Raw genomic sequence first — 10,593 nt, forward strand, 5'->3', positions numbered from 1 at the left:
GCACCTAGTCTACCCTTCAAAGCAATTTTGGGACTCTTTTTCTGGAATGGCCATCAGAGCTGTCATCGTATTACCCTTGATGTCCCGAATATCATCAAAATATCTTCCTTTCAATATTTCCTTTTTCTTCAAGTAAAGAAAGAAGTCAGTGGGGACCAGATCAGGTGAGTAGGGAGGGTGTTCCAACACAGTTATTTGTTTACTGGCTAAAAACTCCCTCACAGACAGTGCAGTGTGAGCTGGTGCATTGTCGTGATGCAAGAGCCATGAATTGTTGGTGAAAAGTTCAGGTCATCTAACTTTTTCACGCACTCTTTTCAGCACTTCCAAGTAGTAAACTTGGTTAACTGTTTGTCCAGTTGGTACAAATTCACAATGAATAATCCCTCTGATATCAAAAAAGTTAGCAACATCGTTGCAACAAGTTCATGAACTCTATTGTCAGACCTCCTATGAGAACTTTAATAGACCCTTTTGTCTCTTGAGATTAGGTACAGATGAGGAAGATGGAAAGCCACAAAAAACAGTGGCTTACATGAAATATAAATTAATTTTGCTCTTACATCATGAAGTATGAAAGTGGACAGTCCAGGATTGGCACAGAAGATCTACAAGAAGATCTACAAGGACACAGACTCTTTACTCTGTTGTTCTGCCACCTGCAGCATGTGGCTTCTACCAAGGGGCCCAGAACCGTTGCGGGGGCTTCAGCCATCACGTTTTATTTTCAGCCCAAATGAAGGAGATAGAGAGGAAGAAGGCTTCATGATCTCCCTTTAAGGAGCCTTCCAGGAAATCTCAAAGGACAGTGCTGCTCCCATCTCATCGATTAGAATTAGTCACGTGGGATTTTGTATCTCACTGCAAAGGAAGCTCCTTTTTTTTCTTTCTGTGTTTTGAGTGGCTATAAACCCAACTCAAATCAAGATTCGATCACCAAGCAAGAATGGGGGAGTGGATATTTCAGATTGTGTCTGACACCAGTCTTCTTTTTCTACCACCATTTTCTTTAGCAGTTGCCTACCACTTGGGTTTATGCTGCACGAGTTTGTTTGAAACCACTTATGTTCCCAATCTAGACTAAGGTGTAAATAAATAGCTGCTGCTTCTGGTCGAATAGAAGAGAGGTGAAATAGAGGGGGTTTATTTTTTTTCTCTACAACTTGCTGGGAAATTCATCTTACGATGTTCAGTACTGGATACGGGTTGCTCCTTGTGGAACTTCCAAAGAACTGAAACAATAAAATTCTATGGCATCATCACTCTATCTCTAAATATACAAACTTAAATTTCAATGTTATTTAAAATGGTAGATGGGCCAGATGACCATATTCCAAGTTGGCATGAATCTGTGTGTGCCATGAGATTTTTCTGAGAAAAAAATAACTGCATGTAGTTCAAATCTAAACAAGGTAAACATCTCCAAATATCCTATAATTTGTTTTGTAGCAAGGATCATAGGAATAATAGTGGAAGCCAGAAAGAATTGGAATAAATGCAGTCTTCATTTCAAAAGGATTCATTTGAGAATCAAGGTCAAAATGTGAATCAAGTTTAAAAATGTCAAAGCAGGGCAGCCAGTTTGCTCCGTGGTTAGAGCACCGTGCTCATAACACCAAGGTTACCGGTTCTATTCCCACATGGGCCAGTTTCAACTAGATTGAAAACAATGAATTGACTTGGAACTGAGCTGTGCCCTCCACAACTAGATTGAGAAACAATGACTTGACTTGGAGCTGATGGATCCTGGAAAAACACACTGTTCCCCAATATCCCCCAATAAAAAAAAAATAAAAAAAATGTCTAAGCAAGCTCCTGTTTCTTCAGCTGCCACCCAGCTCCTGGATCAGCCAATGCAGTGGGTTTTGGAGACCTGAAAAGACTGCAGGCCTCCAGGTGCTTAACAACTACCTGGATGGAGCACAAGAGTTACATCAGGGGTATGTGCCATCACTAACAGATGTGGCAGTATTGGAAGCAGTCTCTGGCTCACCACCTGCCAACTTGTATCATGCCCCACTGTGGTATAATCACATTAAGTCTTACAGAAAGGAAAAGGCACCCCTGTCTGGAGTGAAGAAAGCTTTGGGCAAGTCTGGCCCCACTAATGTGGAAGGCACCACAGGAAGTGGAGGTATAGATGGTAGGAAAGACAGTGATGACATGGGTCTCTTTGGAACTGAGGAGGAGGAGGAGGAAAGGAAGAAGCGAAGAGGCTAAGAGAAGGGCACCTTGCACAGTACTCGTCAAAGAAAACCAAACAACCTGCACTTGTTGCCCAGTCTTCCATCTTATTAGATGTGAAACTTGGGATGATGAGACAGATATGGCAAAATTAGAGGAGTGCGTCAGGAGCATGCAAGCAGATGTCTTGGTCTGGGGCTCTTCTATACTAGTTCCAGCATGGTATGGAATTAAAAAACTTCAAATACAGTGTGTAGTAGAAGATGATAAAGTTGGGAACAGATACGCTGGAGGAGCAGATCATTGCTTTGGAGGACTATGTGTAGTCATGCATGTGGCTGCTTTCAACAAGATCTAAAATCCATCATGGATCTTTACCCTTAAATAAAAGCTTTATAGACAAAGCAAAAAACAAAACAAAACGAAAAAAAACCAAAAAGTCCAAGCAAGAACTAAGGGTATAAAGATGACTAGTCTTAAAAAAATTATTTAGCAGGGCGGCCAGATGGCTCAGTTCGTTAGAGTGCGAGCTCTTAACAATAGGGTTGTTGGTTCGATTCCCACATGAGCCAGTGAGCTGCGCCCTCCACAACTAGATTGAAGGACAACGACTTGGAGCTGATGGGCCTAGAGAAACACACTGTTTTGCAATAAAATTTATTTAAAAAATTACTTAATCATATAAAAATGTGTTACATGAAGTAGAGGTTGTACTGTAGTTGCCTCAATGAATCTATTTTAGGCTGTCAATTCACAAATTATGTCTGTCAATTTCCCTAGCCTATTGTTGGCTCCAGATTAATCATTATTGGTTTGACAAACATTTATTATTTATTGTGTTCCAGGCATTGTGCTAAGAGCTGGATAAAACAATGCCTGCCCTCGAGCTCAAAGTTCGGTGATGACAATTTACTTATAATTTTCATCCTCGTGAATAGCAGTACCATTATACTCTGTGATCTCCAAGCTAAAAATTTAGAGTAAAGAGACGTGGATGGTTAATCAAGAACAAAGGAAAAGAGCATAGGTTTAGGACTCAGAAAACATCTACATGAAGTTCAACCCTGTCATTTACTACCTGTGCCCTTGAGCAGTTTACTTAACCTTTCTTAATTTCAGTTTCTTTCTCTGAAAATAATGAACAATGCCTTAGCATTATTTTGAGGATTAAATGATATAATGTAAATATGGGTACCTCTGGCACTTGAGATCTGGTGCATCGGCACAGTGTGTCCCTGAAATATCTGCTTTCAAGTTTAATAGCATTTTATGGTCCAGGGAAATGTTTCTTTACATCTCTTGACATATGCCCTTGAATAAAAAGCAACTATGTCTAAATGTTGGGAAATCTTGTGGATTGTATCACCACCAAATTTGGAGATGAATACCAGCAATTTGGGTGGCTTTGAATAACAGAAGCATCTAGGTAGGAGAAAAGACTAACTTTTCAGAGGCTTCCTCTCAGATAGCAAGAGTACAAGAGATTTTTGCATAGTGCGGTATCACTTTCCAGTGTACCAAGCATTTATGTTCTTGCTTTTCTTCATGTTTTAATTTATATTTCCACAAGTCCTCATGAACCAGTGTATTACTTGCAATAATTGAACATGATGGCTGAGGGACATTTTGCAATATAAAACAATTCATATTACTCATAAATGGGTGTATATGAAGGCGAGACATAACATACATGATGTGTGAGAGCACTTCTTCACATGCGCCACTGGATGGCCAATGTGAGAATTGAGAATAGTTTTTTTATTAAAATATTTAAATAGATGCAAATAAATTTTCAAAAGATTGTTTTGATAATTCTGATGAGCAACTTCAATATTCATTAATTATAATTTGTTTTTTCCTTTTCAATTTTAAGAGATAATTTTGAATGCTTTAGAAAAATCATTTTTAAATATATAAAATTATTGTAATTTTTCAGTTTTTTTACATTTACTTTACATTTTTGATGCAAAATATATTCCAAATTTGAACAGTTTGAATACAATTACGTTTTGTTTTTTAATCTTTTAGAGCACCAAGAATGAGTATAAATTAAGGCCAACATAGAAACAGAAAATATGACAGTGAAATTCAGAAAAGAAAGAAGAAAATTTGTCAAGGTAGAAAGATAAGACATCATTTTCTTCAAAAGTTTGAGTGCTTAATGGTATTGTAACATTTAAATATTTAGACATATGATATGTGGGCCTCTATGCACGGTTCCCACCTACACAAAGGTTAGGGGTGAGTCTTTCAGGCAGAGTCCACACACAGTTTCCATAGCAAGCTCTTTTTAGCTGAACTGGTATTTTAGCCAATCTAAAACAATATAATTAGATCAGTAGCTACACAAATAGAAAAATCACAAATTAAGAAACTGGCAAAGCAAATTAATAGCAAAACATAAAAATCAGCACATTTTCTGAAATATGAATAACTCGAAAAGGACTGCATGATGGATTTATGTGATTTAAGCACTGCACAGTTTTCTTGGGGAGCATAGTCCATGTGAAAAGGCTCTGTACTATGTTCTGAAATAAAGAATGATTTCTGAGGCAAAATGATCTTCTAGGAGGAAAAACATGTTAAGTGGGTTTTTCCTGAAGAAGTGTTTCTATTAATTTGGTCAATCAATAAATGTATAATGATGCTCATGTAATGTGCCCCAACACGGTTAGACAAAATTGAGAGGAGGGAATTTACAATCTAATTGAAGAGATAAGCGATATGTACTTGGAATAATTAGAAAAGAGATACTAAAGGAATTGTAAACAGTGAGGTCCAAACAAATGTTATGAAGGATCGATGTAGAGAAAGATTGGTGTGATCTTGAATCATCCTTCAGGGAGAACTTTATAGAGAGGCACTGAAGTGAGAGCCATAATATAATCCCTGGAATGGAATTAGGGCCATACAGGTCCAGGGAAATCACATGAGCTGTGAACTATATTTTAAAACAAATAAAATGCTGTCCTTCTGTCTCCTTCCTCTTCCATAGTAATGCTATAAAGGATCCTAGTGGTAGCTATATCTACATCTACATCTATATCATCTATATCTATATGGGAACTGTTACGTGTGTGTCTATGGGTGTGTGTGTGACTGTCATTAAATAGCACTCTTTTCCTCTACTGGAGTCAGCTGACAGACAGACATAGGAGTCAGATAACCAGAGATTAAAATAGCAGCTTTATTAGTGTTAAAAAGCTAAATTGAAAGATATGGCTTTGAGACGTGGTCACATTTCACCCCCAAATTGGATAGACTTACTCATCTAGACATGGGCCCATTGGATACCCTCAGACCTCCCTAAGCAGGTGCAGGCCCCGTACTACGTAGCAGAGAGCAGACCAGATACAAGGTCTCTGCAGTCAGGGGAATCCAAGTAGGTGGAAGCTATGTACAGGGATAGAGCTAGAGTGAGCTGAATGAGGTACCTAGGGTGCAACATTCAAGGAGTCCATCACTCTCAGGATCATGAACATGTTGGCCTCAAGACCCTAAGAGTGAAGGGCTCTTTTAATTTCGTGCAGAAGAAAATACAGACTGATTAGGCATAGCCTTTGGAGACAGGTAGACCTGGCTTCGTAATCTTGGTCTGTTTATTCAACCTTTCAGAGTTTGGCTGTGGTGTCTCGAGGATCTGCTTCCAAAATGGCCCACTCACAAGGCTGGCAAGTTAATGCAGGCTGGTGGCAGGAGGCCTGAGTTCTTTGCCATGTGGACCTCTCCATTGGACCATTGGAGTGTTCTCATAACAGTGGTTGACTTCTGCCAGAATGAGTGAGCCAAGAGAGCACAGTGGAAGCTGCAATATTTTTTATGACCTAGCCTAAGAAGTCATGTACCATCATTACCTCAATATTTTATTGATTATACAGTTCATTCCTATTTATGATAAGAGGGGACTATACAAGGGCATGAATAACAGGATTTTGTTATTCCATTTTGGTGGACGGCTACACAGGTCCCACATTTTTCAGAGTATTTATGGAGCCAGACTATTTTCAACACAGTCATGTGAACCATATATTTGGAGCCATAATGCTGAACTACATAAAGTATTCTTTGGAGTTATGAACTTGAGTTATTATAAGTTATTCAAATCTTTAGTTTACAGTTTACTTTCATATTTTAGGTTGAACCATATGAGATTTGCTACTTTTGTGGGTGAATAATTATCCAATATTAGCAATTTCATGTTTTCAACCTGCTACTTATAACGGTGGGACTGTAAGCTAAGACACCTTAGATCAATTTTTATGATGTTATAAATATAAAAACACTTTTCTTTCAAACCATTAGTGAACCATAATTTAAAATGAACTAGAATATTCTATTCTTCAAGCACTCCAGTTATTTGAAATATTACTATAGCTTTGATGTTCCCATAAAGTTTTCAGTTCATGAGCCAAAGAATCTGTGAGGGTAATGTAACAGTGTGACTATGAAAATAATTTAACATCCCTGGGACCAATTTTCCTCACCTGTAAATAAAGGAATCGGACTAGATGACATCTAAGCAGACTTTCTGCACAAAAAATTTTAACATGTCTTTATATGCTGCGTGTGAGACACTATCAGTTCCTTTCTTAAACTCACAGTAAGAAAAATTGCATATTTAATTGAGTTGTAGGAAAAATGTCTTTAACTAAAAATGTCACTAACATATAGTATTAATAGCTAAGCTCAAGGTTCCTAATGTTTTATGGTAGCTCAGAGAATCTTCCCGCTTTGTTCTCTAGAAAGCATAGAGTGCCCTTCAGTAAATCAACTTTCTTAATTTGACTTGCTATATTTGTCAACATTTTTTGGGTTCACATATTTCTTCTTGTGCCAAGTATTGCATTTTTCATTTCCCACAGAATCAGGACAAACTGTACATCCCCTGCTGTGTCCAGGGCAGATCTGGCTAAATGTCAACTATGTTAATTGGTAGAGAGAAAACAGCAGCCCTATTTTTATCTGATTTAAAATCCCCACAAACATTCTCTTCTAAAGTAAAGCTATGTCAGTACGAAGTGATTTAATTATAATAAAAAGTTTGGCAGATGTGTCTCTGCCGCCTTCATTTTACTGTGGTATGCAGAAGTGCTGCTGTTTCCTGGCAGCTTTCAGTATCTAAAAATTTAATCTTACTTTTGGAGGTTTAGAATTTGGTACTCAAAACTTATTCTGGACTTACAATTGGAATAAAATCTCTTTGCTTTAAAGTGATATTTTTAAACAAAAGATTTATAGAGCTATCTATAGAACCTAATTTAAAAGATAGTTTGAGATATTTTATTCGACTTTTAAAAGTCTTATGTTAAAAATTGCGCCAGGATGAGCAGATTATGTAATATAATTGCTTTAGTTAATTGGGGTGTGGGAGGTGTGGGTGTAAAGGAATAAAAGGTAATGAACTTTGATAAATTTATACGAGCAATAACAAGGAACGAGGGAAAACTTAATTTTATTAGAGAGTGACTATATCTTTAGTGCTCCTTCGAAATTGTATGCTTCCTCTTTAATGTTGGAATTCCCCAGAACTCTTTCTCACTTGTGGGAGCTCATTCCCAGCTTAACATCACACACTCCGTGATTTTACCAACTACTTGTATACTCATATTATTTGAGTCTATAGCTCCAGCTTACTGAAAGCCACATTACTATCCTTTGGTATACCAGACAGCTCCATTTGTATGTCTCATGAGCATTTCAAAATCAGTATGTCCAGTCTTCCAGTTTCTGATCTGCATATAAGCTGCATAGAAGTTACCACTGTGTCATATAAACAAGTAAAAAGGTGAACAAACTGGAAAAGCAACTCTTTTTAGATCTACTATCAGAGAGGTGATGTCAGAGGGCAAATTGCTGCCCCCAAAGTTGGAGACAGACAGGTGAGTGCAAAGAATTACAATTTACAGAGCAGAAACCCCCAAGCAGGAACCTCCATAGGAAACAGTGCAGGGATAAGAAAACCTAAAATGTAATTAACAAATTTATGGAGACTCAAGCACCTGTGTGGACAAGTCTGAGGGCTAAAAACTCTAGGGGAATTCAGGCATAATTTCTCCTCCCCTCCTCCCCAGGCTCCCGCTGTCACCCCCACCTCCCTTTTGTGAGTCTTACCTCCAGGAGCTCTACCAGGCCCTTAGAGTGAATACCAGAGAAAATTCTCCTGGTGTTTCCATCAGCAGAAGGGGAAAAAGAAACATTTTAAAATACACCAGAGAATTCTGTTTTTAATAACCTCTACCCTCAGGAGAAACTTTTCTTTTTTACCAGAATCTAATCTGCTGGGGTTTTATCAGAGCCTAACCAACCTGGGGGAAGGGACATATACAAATCTAGTTCCCTCTGGCCATCCTGTCCCACCTAAGAGGTGGGGGAAACTGAGAAGCACTGATAAAGTTCACAATCCATGGGTACAGGCTCACCAAAAGACTGAGACCCAATCATAGGACAATAGAACACTTTTTCCCTGACACCTTACCACCACACCATGAAAGGCCTATTTACTGGAGTTCCTTCTACCCAGTACATCATATCTGGATTTCAACAAAAAAATTACAAGAAATATTACAAGGCAAAAACATAGTTTGATGAGACTGAACAAGCATCAGACCAGAATCAGATATGGCAGGGATGCTGAAATTATCAGACTGGGAATTTAAAACAACTATGATTAATATGTTAAAGGGGTCTAATGGAAAAAGTAGACCAGATGCAAGAACAGATACATAATGTAAGCAGAGAGATGTAAATTCTAAGAGAATAAAAAAGAAATGCTAGAGATCAAACACAGTAACAGAAATGAAGAATGCCTTTGAAGGTCTCTTAATAGACAAAACATGGCTGAGGAAAATCCATGACTGGACTCTGAGCTTTAGAATATGACAATAGACACTTCTGAAACTGAGAAAGCAAAGAGAAAAAAGACTAAAGGAACAAAACAGAATATCCAAGAACTGTGGGACCACTACAAAAGGTGTAAAATATGTGTAATGAGAACAACAGAAGGAAAAGAAAGGAACAGAAGCAATATTTGAAGCAATAATAACAGAATTTCCCCCAAATTAATGTCAGATACTAAGCTACAGATCCAGGAAGCTCAGAGGACACCACGCAGGATATATGCCTTAAAAAAGTTACACCAAAGCATATCATATTCAAACTTCAGAAAAATCAAATATAAGGACAAAGTCTTGAAAGAAGCTGGGGGTGGGGGTAGGGGGAACCTCACCTGTAGAAAAGCAAAGATGAGAATTACACCTGATTTCTTCTCAGAAACCATGCAAGCAAGAAGAGAGTGGAACAAAATATTTAAAGTATGGAGAAAAAAACCCCCACTAAGTTAGCTAGTGAAATAAGATGAGAAAAGATATACAGACTGGGAAGGAAAAAAAACCAAAACTGTTCCTGTTCAAAGATGACATGATTGTCTACGAAGAAAATCTGAAAGAATTGGAAAAAACAAAACAAAACAAAATACCTCTCCTGGGACTAATAAATGATTATAGGGAGCCTGCAGAATAAAAGGTCAATATACAAAAGTCAACCACTTTCCTATATTTCAGAAATGAAAAGTGGAATTTTAAATTGGAAATGTATTATCATTTACATTTGCACTCAAAAAAGTAAAATACTTAGGTATAAGTCTAATAAAATATGTATAAGTCCTATATGAGGAAAACTACAAAACTCTGATGAAGGATATTTAAAAAACCTAACCGAATGGAGAGATATTCCATGTTCATGGATAGGAAGACTCAATATTGTTAAGATTTCAGTTCTTCCTAATGGATCTATAGATTCGATGAAGTCCCACTCAAAATCCCAGCAATATTTTATGGATATCAACAAACTGATTCTAAAGCTATGCAGAGGCAAAACCCAGAAGAGCCAACTCAATACTGAAGAAGAAGAACAAAGTTGGAAGACTGACACTACCCAACTTCGAGATAAAACAATAGACAAATAGATCAATGGAACAGAAATAGAGCCATGAAAAAGGGTTAACTAATCTTTGACAGAGGAGCAAAGGCAAAACAATGGAACAAAGAAAGCTTCTGTACAAATAGTGCTGGAAAATTGGACATCTACATGCAAAAACAAAGAAACTAAAAGAATCTAGACACAGGTCTTACACCCTTCACAAAAATTAATTCAAAGTGCATCTCAGATATAAATGTAAAATGCAAAATTATAAAATTCCTAGTAGATAACATAGGAAAACCTAGGAGAAAACCTAGATGACTTAGGGTATGGTAAGGACTTTTTTGTTACAACACCATCGGTGTGATCCAGCAAAGAAATAATTGATAAGCTGGACTAAGTTAAAATAATAATAATAAAAAAACCTTCTGCTTTCCAAAAGACAATGTCAAGAAAAAGAGAAGAAAAGACACAGACTGGGAAAAAAATACT

The 10,593-nt window shown here is 37.4% G+C and overlaps 1 pseudogene; it reads left to right on the forward strand.

Moving 5' to 3' along the window:
• Positions 1-566: 566 nt before the first annotated feature.
• LOC109451377 (elongation factor 1-beta pseudogene) lies at positions 567-3,369 on the forward strand (annotated as a pseudogene).
• Positions 3,370-10,593: the final 7,224 nt, after the last annotated feature.

This window comes from Rhinolophus sinicus, chromosome 14 (genome assembly GCF_057876585.1).
Source record: "Rhinolophus sinicus isolate RSI-liver-muscle chromosome 14, RSI-T2T, whole genome shotgun sequence".
NCBI lineage: Eukaryota > Metazoa > Chordata > Mammalia > Chiroptera > Rhinolophidae > Rhinolophus > Rhinolophus sinicus.